Here is a 14090-nt window from a genome sequence, read left to right on the forward strand (position 1 = left end):
TGATGCCTTACCAGATTCCTACCAGACTTTTGCTAGTACTTGGAGACTGATGACCCAAGGAAATCCTGAAGTTGTCAAGTTTGATGCATTATGCACATTGCTGTTGCAAGAGTCACTTTCTAGAAAAAACAGGACTAGGCAGCGTGCAGTTGAACAGGCTTTTATTGCTTCTCAAAGAAAGGGTGGTAACAGTAATGCAGCCACTTCTTATGGTTCTGCTGCGAGTGGCAAAAATTCTGTTCCTAATGCTTCTGCTGGCAGCACTTCGTCTGGAAATTCTGGTGATAAGGGCAAAAAGAAGATGCGTTGCCATTATTGTAAAGCCAATGATCACTTGATCAAGTCGTGTCCTAAGTTGAAGGCCAAAGAGGCTAAGAAGAAAGAGGGTGGTTCCACTGCAAATGCTGGTTCCACTACAAATGCAGCCATTGTTGTCTTCTGTGAAAGGAGATTTTGATGCTGATGTTGATGCAGAATGGGCTTTTAGCGCAGAGTGCACTTACAATCCTGCTGTCCATGATGCATGCTTGTCAGTTGCTGCAGATTCACATGTGTGGTATTTCGACAGTGGTGCTACAAAGCACATTACCTCACATCGTGAATTGTTTACCTCTCTCGAGTCTGTCCCTCATGGGAATTCAGTCACTTGTGCCAACAACGCCTCTTATCCAGTTCAGGGAGTTGGAAAGATTGTGCTCACTGCTGCTAATGGCAGTTCCTTCACACTTGTTGATGCACTTTATGTACCTGGGATCAAGAAGAATCTCTTGTCTGTATCCGCACTTGCTAGACTTGGACTTGTAGTCAAATTTGTGGATGACAGATGTACAGTTCATGATCTCAGTTTTGGTGATGAAATTGTTGCATCTGGGCTTTTGTGCCGTGGGCTGTATAAGCTCACTTTGTATGACAAGTGTGGACAAAATTTTGCAAATGCTGTTGTAGATTCAAGGGCTATTTCAGATGCAAAACTTTGGCATGCACGTTTTGGTCATCTGAATTTTGCCAGTTTGCTGCGTTTGCAGAAATCTGATATGGTTGCTTCTTTGCCGCCTCTTGAAGCACCTATCAAACATGTTTGTGAAGGCTGTATTCTGGGTAAAATACAGCGTTCTAAGTTTCCAAAGGATGGTTCAGTTAGGGCCACATGCAGGTTGCAGCTTGTGCATAGTGACGTTTGTGGGCCCATGCAAACTCCGTCCTTGGGCAATTACCTGTACTTCGTGACTTTCATTGATGATTACTCCAGGCATGCGTGGGTATTTCCGCTTAAAGCGAAGTCCGAAGTTTTTATGTGCTTCAAACAATTTTTGGCTATGGCTGAAACTGTCTCAAAATGTACTATGGGCACCCTCCGTTCCGATCGAGGGGGGGAGTATATGTCTCATGAATTTAATGCATTTCTGGCTAGTCGTGGGATAAAACACCAATGTACAGTGCCTTATACACCTCAGCAAAATGGTGTTGCTGAGAGGAAAAACAGGTCACTAACGGAAATGGCACGATGTATGGTCAAAAGTCAAGCTTTGCCGCATTCTTTTTGGCTTGAGGCCATCATGTGTGCCACTTATGTACTTAACAGGTGTCCTACGAAAGCTTTGCAGTCTATTACTCCATATGAAGCATGGCATGATAGAAAACCTTCTATTGAGCACATGCGTGTTTTTGGCTGTTTGGCATATGCTTTGGTGCCACAAATGCAGCGCAGAAAATTGGATGATAAGGCTGTCAAATGTATTTTTGTTGGTTATAGTGCTGAAAGCAAAGGTTACAGGTTGTATCATCCGCAAACAAAACGTATTTTGGTTTCACGGGATGTAGTGTTTGTGGAAGATTCTGTTCAACCCTTGCTGTCATGTACTAGAGACAGTAATGTAAGCTCACAGGACATTTATGACACTTTGTTGCCTCTTTTCAGTGGTGGAAATACGAATGTAAGTTCCAATGAGGCAAATGTACAGCCTATGGGGGTTTCTGAAAATGTTTTAGAACAGCCTATTACTGATGCAGATGTACATGATGTACTTGATGAGGAAAGGGCTGAAAATGAGCAGGCTAGAAGTATGCCAAAATGGCTGGTGCACACTTTGCGTGACAGTAAATTGGATGCACCTTTATCTAGTCGTACTCGTTCAGGCTCTCGCCATGCATCTTATGCATCAGATTGTTATGCTTTGGCTGTGTCTAGTTTACATGATGTTGAGGAGCCTCTGTCTTTTGATGAAGCACAGAATTCAGAAAATTGGATTGCTGCCATGAAATCAGAATATGATGCACTTATAGAGAATGACACATGGACTTTATGTGATTTGCCTCCTGGCAAAAAGGCCATTGGTACGAAGTGGGTTTACAAGTTGAAACGCAAGCCGGATGGTGAGATCGATCGCCATAAGGCTCGACTTGTTGCAAAGGGTTATGCACAACAAAAAGGCATAGATTATGAAGAGACTTTTGCTCCCACTTGTCGTATGACTACTGTGCGTTTTCTATGTGCATTGGCAGCTCATTTTGGTTGGGATGTACATCAATCAGACATTGTTACTGCTTTCTTGAATGGTGACATATTTGAGGAAGTTTATGTAACGCAGCCTCGCGGTTTTGTCATAAAAGGACAAGAGGACAAAGTGTGCAAATGTAAGAAGGCTTTGTATGGGTTGAAGCAATCTCCTCGTGCTTGGTATGAGAAAGCTGACACTCATTTGGTTAAACGAGGCTTTCGTAACAGTCCAACAGAAAGCACATTGTATGTAAAGCGTGAGGATGATGTATTTCTCATTGTGGTTCTTTATGTTGATGATTTGCTGATCACTGGACCAAATGAGAGACATATTGCTGAATTTAAGGCTGATTTGAATGCTACTTTCAAGATGAAAGATTTGGGGCTGTTGCATCATTACTTGGGTATACAGTTTAAGCAATGTGATGGTGGTATTGCCTTGTGTCAGAAAAGTTACATAGAGACATTGCTATGTAAGTTTGGACTTGAGGATTGCAAACCTATTGCCACTCCCATGGAAACAGGTTTGAAGTTGAGTCTACATGATGCTGGCGATCCTGCTGATGTCACTCTTTACCAAACTGCTGTTGGCTGCCTCATTTATGTATGCAACACGAGGCCAGATATTCAGTTTGCAGTCTCGCAGGTCAGCAGATTTATGCATAGCCCAGGGTCTAAGCATTGGCAGGCTGTCAAGAGGATTTTCCGCTACCTTAGTGGCACTTTACATCTTGGCTTGTTTTATCCCAAGGGGGGATCATTGCCGCCAGACTTACATGCTTTTTCGGACTCAGATTGGGCTGGTTGTTTTGACACGCGAGTGTCCACAAGTGGTTTTTGTTTCATGCTTGGCAGTTCATGTATATCATGGTTGAGCAAGAAGCAACCTACTGTGGCCACTTCGAGTTGTGAGGCTGAGTACAGGGCAGTCTTCACAGCTACGGTTGAGTGTGTATGGCTCAGACGCCTTATGGCTGACTTGGGTGTTGGACAGGACACTGCCAACACTATCTTCACTGACAGTCAGAGCGCATTGGCAGTTGCGAGGAACCCAGTTTTTCATGCTCGCACAAAGCACATTGAGGTGCATTACCACTATGTCAGGGAAAGGCTCTCAGCAGGAGAGATCAGCTTGGCTTATGTGCCAACACAGGACAACCTTGCAGATCTTTTCACAAAGGCATTGTCTCGTGAGAAGCTTGAAGCTTTCCGCAAAGCTTTGGGCTTACTCCCCTTTGTGGACTGATCCTGTCCTCAGGGCATGGCACTTCCCTTTACTCATGTGCCAGCTCTCGTTCACCGCATCACTCCAGGGGGGATTTGTTACCATATACATGTGGTAGTGATGTGTGTGAACACACTAGGACCGCCGGGGCATTTTTTCCCTCTTTAGGAGGTTTTTTCCCCCGTGCATTGTATATACGCCCATCACTCTAGGGCTATCTATCTTTCCATTGCGCACTAAGTAACACACTCTCTATTGTGTGCCTTGAGCTTCCTTCGTCTTCTCCAAGCTGTGTGTGTTTCTCTGCAACCCTAATTCCAACACTTTTCCACAAGCCTTGATTGAAAAAAATATCCATTCAAAGCTTCCTCATTCCTGTCATGCCGAGAGTATCCCCGCAAGCAATGTACTCAAAAAAATTACATTTTGAATAAGAAGCTCCTCAAGCACTTACAATGCTCTTTGAAGTTCACCATATTTGGCATGGATATTGACCCAAGCATTGCAAAAGAGCACATTTCCCTTCAATGGCTAACGAAGCTAGCTGATATTTAGCATACATATCGATCAAAGCTTTGCCAAGCAGTATTGGCATGCATATCAACCAAAGCACTGCAAAAAACAACATATGGCACCCATTTGGCTTTCATATCAACCAAACCTTTGCCATACACAACATCTAGTCACTTTTGATGCAAAAACAACGCAAAAATCCCTTACCATTGCCATATTGCCATCACCTGCAATCACCGCACTTGAGAAACGACTTTCTTTCACCACAGAAAAATCCTATTATTTTTTTTGCTTTTCCTTTTGGACACGAAGCATCATGACATCGTTGTTGTTGTTGTTAGCCTTTTCTGTCATCCATGAGCAATTTATAGCTCTAATATGAATACGAGAGGCGCGCGCACGCACACACACAAGGAGAGATGACACCTCATAAATCTATGTCATCTTTGCTTTATGGATTGACCTCCCTGTTTAGAGTTGTGTATGAATGATCAACAAATCATAGACATTGTGTGCAATTATCACAATGTCCCATTCACATGTTGGCTTTCCCCTACAATTCTTAAACTAGTCTCCGAACACTAAAATCCAGGTTCATGAGTCATTTGAACCTATTTTGATCCCAAAATATTAAAGCCAGTTCCCTAAAAAATTTCCACATCATAACGGATTTTAGTTTCGGACACCTTCATGCTCATTTCCCCATTTAACAAAGGCTTGTCGAGTTGTGAAAACACCGTCACAAGGTCATTTTTAGGTCCTTTTGTTTAAAAAAAAAGTTCGAAAACCCATAGAATAAATTTTAGTAGTTTGTGAGTGTTCTAAGGCTTTTTAAAATTTAGCATTAGTGTTGTTGTTCACATGCTTACTCCGTATCCGAATTTATGTCAAATAGGCACTAATTCTCTCTCCAAACTAGAGAGAGAAAGTTACTTGTCTAGCCTTACATTTTCAATTTGATCACTCTAAAAAATCTTCGAGTGAATTGAATTTTCATTACTTCTATTGTAATTTAGACTTACCAAAAATTAAATTTGGTGACACCTACATCATAGTCATCCTTGACTTTGAACATATGAAGGGATAAAGGTTATTGCATTGGATCTAAACACCATTCCAAAGTAGTTGCCTAGGGTACTTCATGCCTGAAAGAACATGCATGGTCTGAGTGCCTAGGCCTACTCTACACACACACACACACACACACACACACAAAAGGAGTGATGGCACCCCATAAAGCTATGTCATGTGCTACTTCTAGCAAATTCCTTGCATCCCAAACTATAATTCTTGCTTTTTCCACCTATTCTAGCTTTATGGATCAGCCTCCCCTTCAGTTCTCGTACTGCTCCCCAATTATTGAAATTGAGGTTTGAGAGTCATTTAGAACCCGTTTTTATCTTGCAAATTCATTCTAGGTTATAATTTTCCACTTCATAATGGATATTCTTGAGCTTGTGACACCTTTATGCCCATTCCCTCATTCAACAAAGGCTTCATGCATGTGAGCGAGAGGAGAGAGAAGTAGATGATGACATGAGCACTAGGTACAAGCTCCCTCCATTGGTACAACCAAAGAGAGTCGATACCAGAAAAAATGGAAAGCAATATCAAGGTGCTTACATGTGTATGCCAAAATGTCGGAGTAGGTATGAAGACCTAGTGCAGGAAAAGTAGTTCATATGTGTATGATTTATGCGGTTATGCAAGCCCAAGTGCAGGGATTTGATGCTTGCATGTTTTTATATGAAAAGCCTCTTAAACCGTGCAAGGCAAGTTGGGGAATTGAGGCCATGTGGCCTATCATAGAGAGGAAAGTGGATGAGAGATTCTATACTACATGAGGGAGGCCAAAAAATGATAGTCTGTAATTTTTTTTTTGTAAAACGTGGTTTTTGCAAAAATGGCCGTGGATGGTCAAGGGAAAGACCATTTTGGACATTCTTGCATCTCACGCACATAGGCAAAATCCACACCAATCAAGAGAATTTTAAGTTTTCATGTTTTGCTATTTTTGGAGACTGTGGACAAAGTAGAGAAGGAGAGAGAGCTCTAAGGGAGCCTTTTTTTTGTATGCTTCACCATAACCTATTACTTTGGAAAGAAGCAAGCTTTGATTGCATCTTCTATATTGTCGCCTCCCCGCATCCCTTGTCCTTTTCTCTTCTCTTGTGCAACGACATCGATGTGTGTACGCATGTGTGAGTCCCCCGAGCCAATTGATGTGTGTGAAGATATATATATATATATATATATATATATATATATATATATATATATATATATATATAGAGAGAGAGAGAGAGAGAGAGAGAGAGAGAGAGAGAGAGAGAGAGAGAGAGGTTATGTTGAAAAGGAGATGGGAGAACGGTTTCTTCCAATTCCAATCTTGCTTGCACACGTCCCTGTCAACCTCTCACCATCTCTCCCAATTTCCAAGTACACACACACACCTAGGCTATGACAACACACACACACACACACACACACACACACACACACACACACACACACACACACACACACACACACACACATAAGCTTGATAATGAAAGAGTGCAAGAGAAGAGATGTAGACTTGATTAGAGAGTACACAACACATCATAACATTGCATAAGACAGGGGAAATGAAAAATTCGAGAGGATCTACACAAGAAAAGCCTAAAGTTTGTAGCTCCAAACTCCATGGCACTTCTTTTGGAGTTTGTTATTTAATATTTGATAGTACTTGTTGGTGCCAAAAATTGGAGGCTCTTTTTGACACTTAGTCGAGTTTAGTTATGAGTGGAGCATATCACTTATTGCGTAACCTTTTTAGGGTGAGCTCTCACTATCCTATTTACAAAGTAGCCATAGTGGAACGCTGTGCAAATATAAAATGGTGGAGGAATTTATTTATTGCCGAGAACTCCAATCTACAAATCATCAAATCACCGTTAGTAAAATATATAGAAAGACAACACAATAATGACCCATTACGCTCCATCTATCCTAATTGTAGTTAACCACATACAACAAGAGGGTACCCACTCTCGTAACATCCCTCCCTCCAAGGATAGCAGCTGTCCTCAGTTGCTCAATAGAGAATCAACTAGACCATGACTGATGAAATGTGTGGAGAAGATCTGGGAAGTTTTGGAAAAAAAAATTAGGCATCCATTTAGCATCTTCTCTAGGGTGACCTTTAAAAGTCAAAAAATAACTATTATAAACCATGCCAGTGCGTGCGTGTAGTGGTGGTTTCATGATCAATTATTTGGTCAGGAATGAGTTTCTCTTCTTGATCTACAAGTGTGGGCGGTTCTTCATAAATAAAATGTGTAGGTAGGGGTCCTCTAAAGGGTCAGAGTAAACTAATGTGAAATGCATTGTGAATGTGCCAGCGTGAAGGTAATTCTAAACGAAATGAAATATCATTGAGCACATCAAAAATTTTGAATGGACCATAAAAACGAGGAGCAAGATTAACAAAATATTTGTATCAACACTTTTAATTCTTCTCTTTTCAATTCAAAGAATAACATAATCTCCTTCCTTAAATTCATGTGGTTTAAGGTGCTTGTTAGCATGCTTAGTGTACAGTTCTTGTGAATGCTTTATAGCAGAGTGTACACTTTCATAAATTTCATGAAATTCATCAAAACTATATGCACAATGTTAGAAACTCTTGAAGCTGGAGCAAGAAGATAACGACCATACACAATCTCAAAAGGAGAGTTACCTGTAGCAGAGTGTGTGGTGTTGTTATAAACAAATTGTAAAATATGCATGTAATCATCCCACTTCTTGGGTTGAGAAGACACATAAGATAAGTCAATAATAATACGATTAGTGATTTTTGTTTGACCATTAGATGCAAGATGGAATGCAGAAGTGAAATCAAGTGTGGTGCCAAGATTTTCAAAAACTGTAGTCCAAAAAGCACTACAGAAATTTGAATCCCTATGAGATATGATTACTTTTGGCAAACGATGATGAGGAAAAACATCATTTTAAAAAAGAAGTGCAGTTTGATGTTAAGTGAGAGTTTTCTTGCATGTAATGAAATATGCTTGCTTAGAAAAACGATCTATAACAGTCCAAATCATGTCATGTTTGTGAGCAATGAGTGGGAAACCAGTAACAAAGTCTATAAAATGAGTTCCCAAGGTCTTTCAAGAATAGGGAGAGGATGTAACATACCTAATTTCTTACATGTTGTTGCTTTAATCTTTTAGCAAATTAAACAAGATGAAACATACTGTTTAACATCACTTTTTATGGCAAGCCAATAAAAATCACGACATAAATTCTAAAAAGCAGCAACAAAATCTCTATGTCCAACATAAGGTGGTTCATGTAACACTTCAATGAGCAGAACACAAAATGGTTTTGTGACACACAGTTTCTATTTGAAGTAAAGATTTTTTTTTTTTTTTAGTGTATTCAAGAAAAGTGTGCACTGAATTTTCAAGCATATGTAACCAAGTGGTTTTAAAGTCATCATCTTGTGCATAAGTATCAGGCATAGTATCAAATGAAGTTCCCATAATAATAGATATATTGTTAAGATAGGGTCTTCGACTCAAAGCATCATCCACCACAACGTTTTCTTTACCAGGTTGGTACTGAATGTTTGGTTGAAAAATGTAAGGCAACCCACTTAATATGCCTATCATTTATTAAGGGTTGTGATAACAAGTACTTAATACTTTGCCGATCAGTTTTAATGATTAATTTAGCACCCATTAGATAGTGTTTTTAAAATTTCAAAGCATGCACTACAACAGTCAACTCTTTGTCATATGTACTAAATTTAGCATCACATAGTTTAAATTTACGACTTTCAAATGAATTGGATGGTTATCTTGCATAAGAACTGCACCGATACCTTTTCTACTTAGCATCAGTGACTACCACAAAGAATGGTCGGTCCACATCAGGTAATTGTAACACAAGTGAATTAGTCAAAGCATTCTTAAGTGCAATGAATGAGCTTTCTTGTAGATGAGTCCATACATATAGGGTGTTTTTCTTTAACAGGAGAGTCAGATAGTGTGATTTGTAGGCAAAATTATGAACAAACTTCCTGTAATAATTGCAAAGACCAATGAAAGAACATAGCTCATGCAGGTTTTTATGTCTAGTCCATGATTGTATAGCTTCAATTTTCTTGGGGTCTACATGTATTCCTTTACCCGATACAATATGTCCCAAATACTCTATTTCAGATTGGAAAAATGAACTTTTTTCAGGATTCAAGTATAGAAGGTTTTGTGATAGAAGATCAAAGACACTTGTTAAACGCTCCTTATGTTTTTGCTCAGATTTACTAAATACTAGAATATGATCAAAATACAATGACAAAGTCTTGAAGGTGAATGAATATTCGATTCATCATGCGAGTGAAGGTAGCTAGTGCATTTGTCAGGCCAAATGGCATGACAAGAAATTCATAGTGCCCCATTTGTGTTATGAGTGCAGTTTTTTAGACATCTTGTTCAAACATTTTAACTTGGTGATACCCTGATTGAAGGGCGATTTTGCTAAAGATATTTTCCCCTATGAGTTTGTCCAGAAGATCGCCCACTCTAGGAATATGAAATCTATTCTTAATGGTGATCTTGTTTAGAGCCATGTAGTCAATACACATACGAAAGGTTCCATTTTCTTCTTAACAAGAAGTACTAGAGCTCCATATGGTGAAACTACTAGGTCTAATAGGGCCTTGATCAAGTAAGTCTATGATTTGGTTTTATATATCCTTGTGTGCGGTGGGGTTTACACGGTATGGTGCTCTAGAGGGAGGTTCACTACCCGGATTAATGTCAATTTTATGGTCTTCAAGACGTGATGGTGGTAGTCAAAGAGGCAAATCATGCATGAAATAATGTTTAAATTGTGAGAGAAATTCATTGTGTGAAGAGTCTTGAAAGTGTCCGCTTGAGTAGAAAGTTGGTTTACAAGCATTAGATATGTTTTCCCTTGCTTTCAAATTGCTTGTTTGGCTTGAGTGTGAGAGAAGGGTGGGAATTTTTGGTGTTCTAGGAGTGCTTGGCTGGAGTGGGCTTTGTTTTCATGAGAGAGAGTTAAAGTACGTGTTTTGTAATTTATTGGTGGGTTAAATTCATGTCAAAAAAGCATCCCCAAAATCATGTCAATACCATGCAAAAGTACGACTATAAATGTACGTGTATGAGAGAATTCACCAATGCAAACTTCAACAATGACCTGAGTTTTACAGTTAAAATGTTGATTAGTAAAAATAGTTTTTACTTTGTGAGGTGAACAGAGTTGTGAAAGAGATAGTTGTTGTGCCAATCGTGTAGAGATGAAATCATAGCTACTACCATCATCTAACATAATTGTGATATGTTCACCTTTAATTGTGCCTTTCACTTTGAGAAGAGTGTGTGGAGATATAGGAATACCTAGATAAGGATCGTCATTGGTATCATACTCAGGATCATAGCCCTCACCATAGTTGACCTCAACTTCATTGTCATCGGGATAGCATCTTTGATGAGGTTAATTTGTGCACCATTTAGGCGCTTGTTGTTGAATGGCTTTTGGTTGTGGTGGTTGCGTATGACTCCATTAGGTTGGCCATTGGAACGATCGTTGCTCTTAACAGGGTTGTTTGGACACTTCTCTGTATAATGACCAAACTGAAAGCATTTATAACATTTCACCTTTTTGGGGTGTTGGTTGGTTGAAGGATTGTGATTGGTACTCTGCTACATAGGATTGTTGTTTGTGCCATGTGGTTGAGAAGAGGTGGTAGAGTTGTCAAATTTGCGTCTCTTGTAAAAGTTTGGATAGGAAAGAATTCTCTTATTAATGGTTAGTGTTAGTAGACTGTTTAACTTAGTGCCAAATAGATGGTCTTTGACTTTGAATCTGGCTCAAACATGTCCACTTCATCACCAATTTGCAGTGCTAACCTAGATATATACTTACGCTTTAATTTCTTGCAGATGACATGTTCGATAGCTTGAAGTTGAATGAGGCAATTCCAAAAATGATCAGTGTAAGTCTGTACATCTTCATTTCTGCCTTGTCAGATTAAATACCATTGGTGTCGTGCTTTGGAAAACTTGCTTCAAATGCTTTGTGGAGGGCCGAAAAGAAGTTTTAAATATGGATCTCAAAGAGATCAAAGCCTGTGGAAATTGAAGGGTTTATGGTGATACCATGGCTAAAAAAATTGGATCGTACTTGGCCTTGAAGTTTCAAATTGGCTAGTTGGGCGGCCAAACTTTTCTTTTTACTGCTTGGGTTTGCAATGGCCGGTCAAGAGCTTGAAAGTGGGTGAAAGGGCTTTAAAATGGATGTCTTTGGGAGTTCACTGGGTGGCCGACCAAAGAGTAAATAAGAGCCACACCTTTTTGTTGAGATGTCGAGCTCTACACCTTGAGCTGGCATCCACTACGGGTCTTGGCCGCTTACGGCATTTACTCACTGGCGCGTTAGGTGACCGACACGGAGGATCTCTGCCAGTGATTCTACAGCTGGACTACACTTATAGTGCCAGCCTAGTACGCTTCTAGCGAGTTCACACTTAGTGACCGCATGTACATATGTGCTACTTTTCAGCTTTAGCACTTAGTCATTTTGTACTCTCTTTTTTGTGAAGAAGAAGAAGAAGAAGCTTTCCATCTCTGTGTGCTTTGTGCTTGTCTTGTGTAGCTCTCTTGCATCCTCATTCTTTACATGGTATCAGAGCCTGGTGCAGGCAAGAGAGGCTAAGAGAGCAAGAGCATCACAATCCCTTCGTTCGCAATCCACGACCAGATGCCGAGTTTCTCGCACAAGTTTCTGAAAAGGTCTCCAAAGTGCAGTATACAGAGATTTACTGTACAAGTACAGTGGTTGTATGTACGCTTGATTGTGGACACTTGTTGAGTGTAGAAAGCGTTACAGGTACCACGATAGCAGGTTCAACAGATTTGCAGGTTTTTGTAGATTGCAACTATTTTGTCTTAGTGCTTCAAGATGTTTGACGGTTTCAGTCAGATTGTTACTGAGAAGCTTGAGAAAAATAACTACCCTGCATGGAAGTTCAGAATAACAAATTTCCTAAAAGAAAAAGGTTATTGGGACTATGTAGAAGGAGACAATGAAAAGGAACAGAGATTCCCGAGGCAAATGCTATAGCAGAACAAAGGAAAGCTTTGAGGGACTGGCAACAAGGCCAGAGCAAAGTGATGTATTGGCTTTCTATGAGCATCACAGATGGCATGATGGGCTATCTACAGGATGCTGAAACCCCCGCCATTGCATGGAGAAACTTAGGCAGAGTGTTCGAGGTGAACACCAAGGCCAGGAAGCTTCAACTAAAGTTGGAGCTAAATCAGGTTAAGAGGAACAACCTCTCAATCAATGATTATGCCTTGAAGATCAAGAGTATCATTGAGGTTCTTGGATCTATTAAAGTCTCAGTGGAAGAGGATGACATTGTCCGTGCATGCTTGGATGGTCTAGGAGATGAGTATGTACATTTCAGGTCTTCCATGAATACAAGAGACGACATCCCCGTGTTCCAAGATTTGATTTCTATGCTTATTCTGGAGGAGAAGAACCTTGACACATCTTCTTCTCATGGTAGAAATAATTCTGAACAGGCCTTCTATTCTAACTCCAACAGAGGTAGAGGTAGAGGTCGTGGTGGTCGAGGCCCAAGGGGTTGCAGGGGCCAATTTCTGGAAGGTCAATCAAATCAAAACAATACAGGTGGCAGGGGAAACCAGTCTCTAGGCAGGGGGAGTCAAAGAGGTCGTGGTGCAGGATCAAGCAGGCAACAACATACTCCAGATAACAGAGAATGTTGGACTTGTGGTGAAAGAGGTCACATGTCACGTGATTGTCCAAAGGGAAAAGCAAGTGGAAAGAGAGAACATGGCAACTATGCATCTACTAGCAGAGATGCAAATGACAACAAAAACGAGCGCATGTTTGTTATGCAGCATGTAATGAATACAATGACTGCAAAGAATTCCACCCAAGATGATGTTTGGTATGTGGATTCAGGTGCCTCTAGTCACATGACGTCTCATGGAGAGTGGTTTAGAGATATGCGCAAACCAGATGTGTCAGGCTATGTGCAGACAGGAGATGACACAGCTCACCCCATTGCTCATGTAGGGGACATACCTCTAAATACGAAGAGTGGGAAATCAAAGTACTTAGCAGATGTACTTCATGTCCCAAACATTACAAAGAATCTTGTTTCTGTTGGACAAATGGTTGAGCAGGGTTTGCAGGTTCGCTTCAATCCAAATGGCTGTTATGTAGAAGATTTCCAGAATGGCTGTAAGCTGATCACAGAGGGCAAATGTGTGGGCAGAATGTTTACGCTAAATGTAGACATGCCTGAGGTAAAAGATGCCTTATTTGCACAGGGCACATGTGTTGTGGCTGATGTTGACATTTGGCACAAACACATTGGCCATGTCAATGAGCAGAGATTGCGCAGCATGCAATCAAAACAGATTGTAAAAGGTTTGCCCAAATTCAAGGTGGATGGTATGCATAAAGTGTGTGCAGCATGCCAGTTTGGAAAACAGTCAAAGGACTCATTTCCACATGAGCGCAATGTATGTAAAAAGCCACTTGAGGTGGTGCACACAGATGTTTGGGGTCCAACCGATACTGCAAGTATACATGGTTGCAGGTATTATGTCTCTTTCATTGATGACCATACAAGGAAAGTATGGGTCTACTATATGCGTAACAAAAGTGAAGTGTTTGGTCACTTTCAAGACTTCAAAGTCATGATTGAGAAGGAGACAGATATGCAAATCAAGACATTGAGGTCAGATGGAGGGGGAGAGTACTTCTCCAAAGATTTTTCAGATTTTCTGCGAATGCATGGTA

The sequence above is a fragment of the Adiantum capillus-veneris genome, chromosome 8 (assembly GCF_014529385.1).
Source record: "Adiantum capillus-veneris isolate H3 chromosome 8, ASM1452938v2, whole genome shotgun sequence".
Lineage (NCBI taxonomy): Eukaryota > Viridiplantae > Streptophyta > Polypodiopsida > Polypodiales > Pteridaceae > Adiantum > Adiantum capillus-veneris.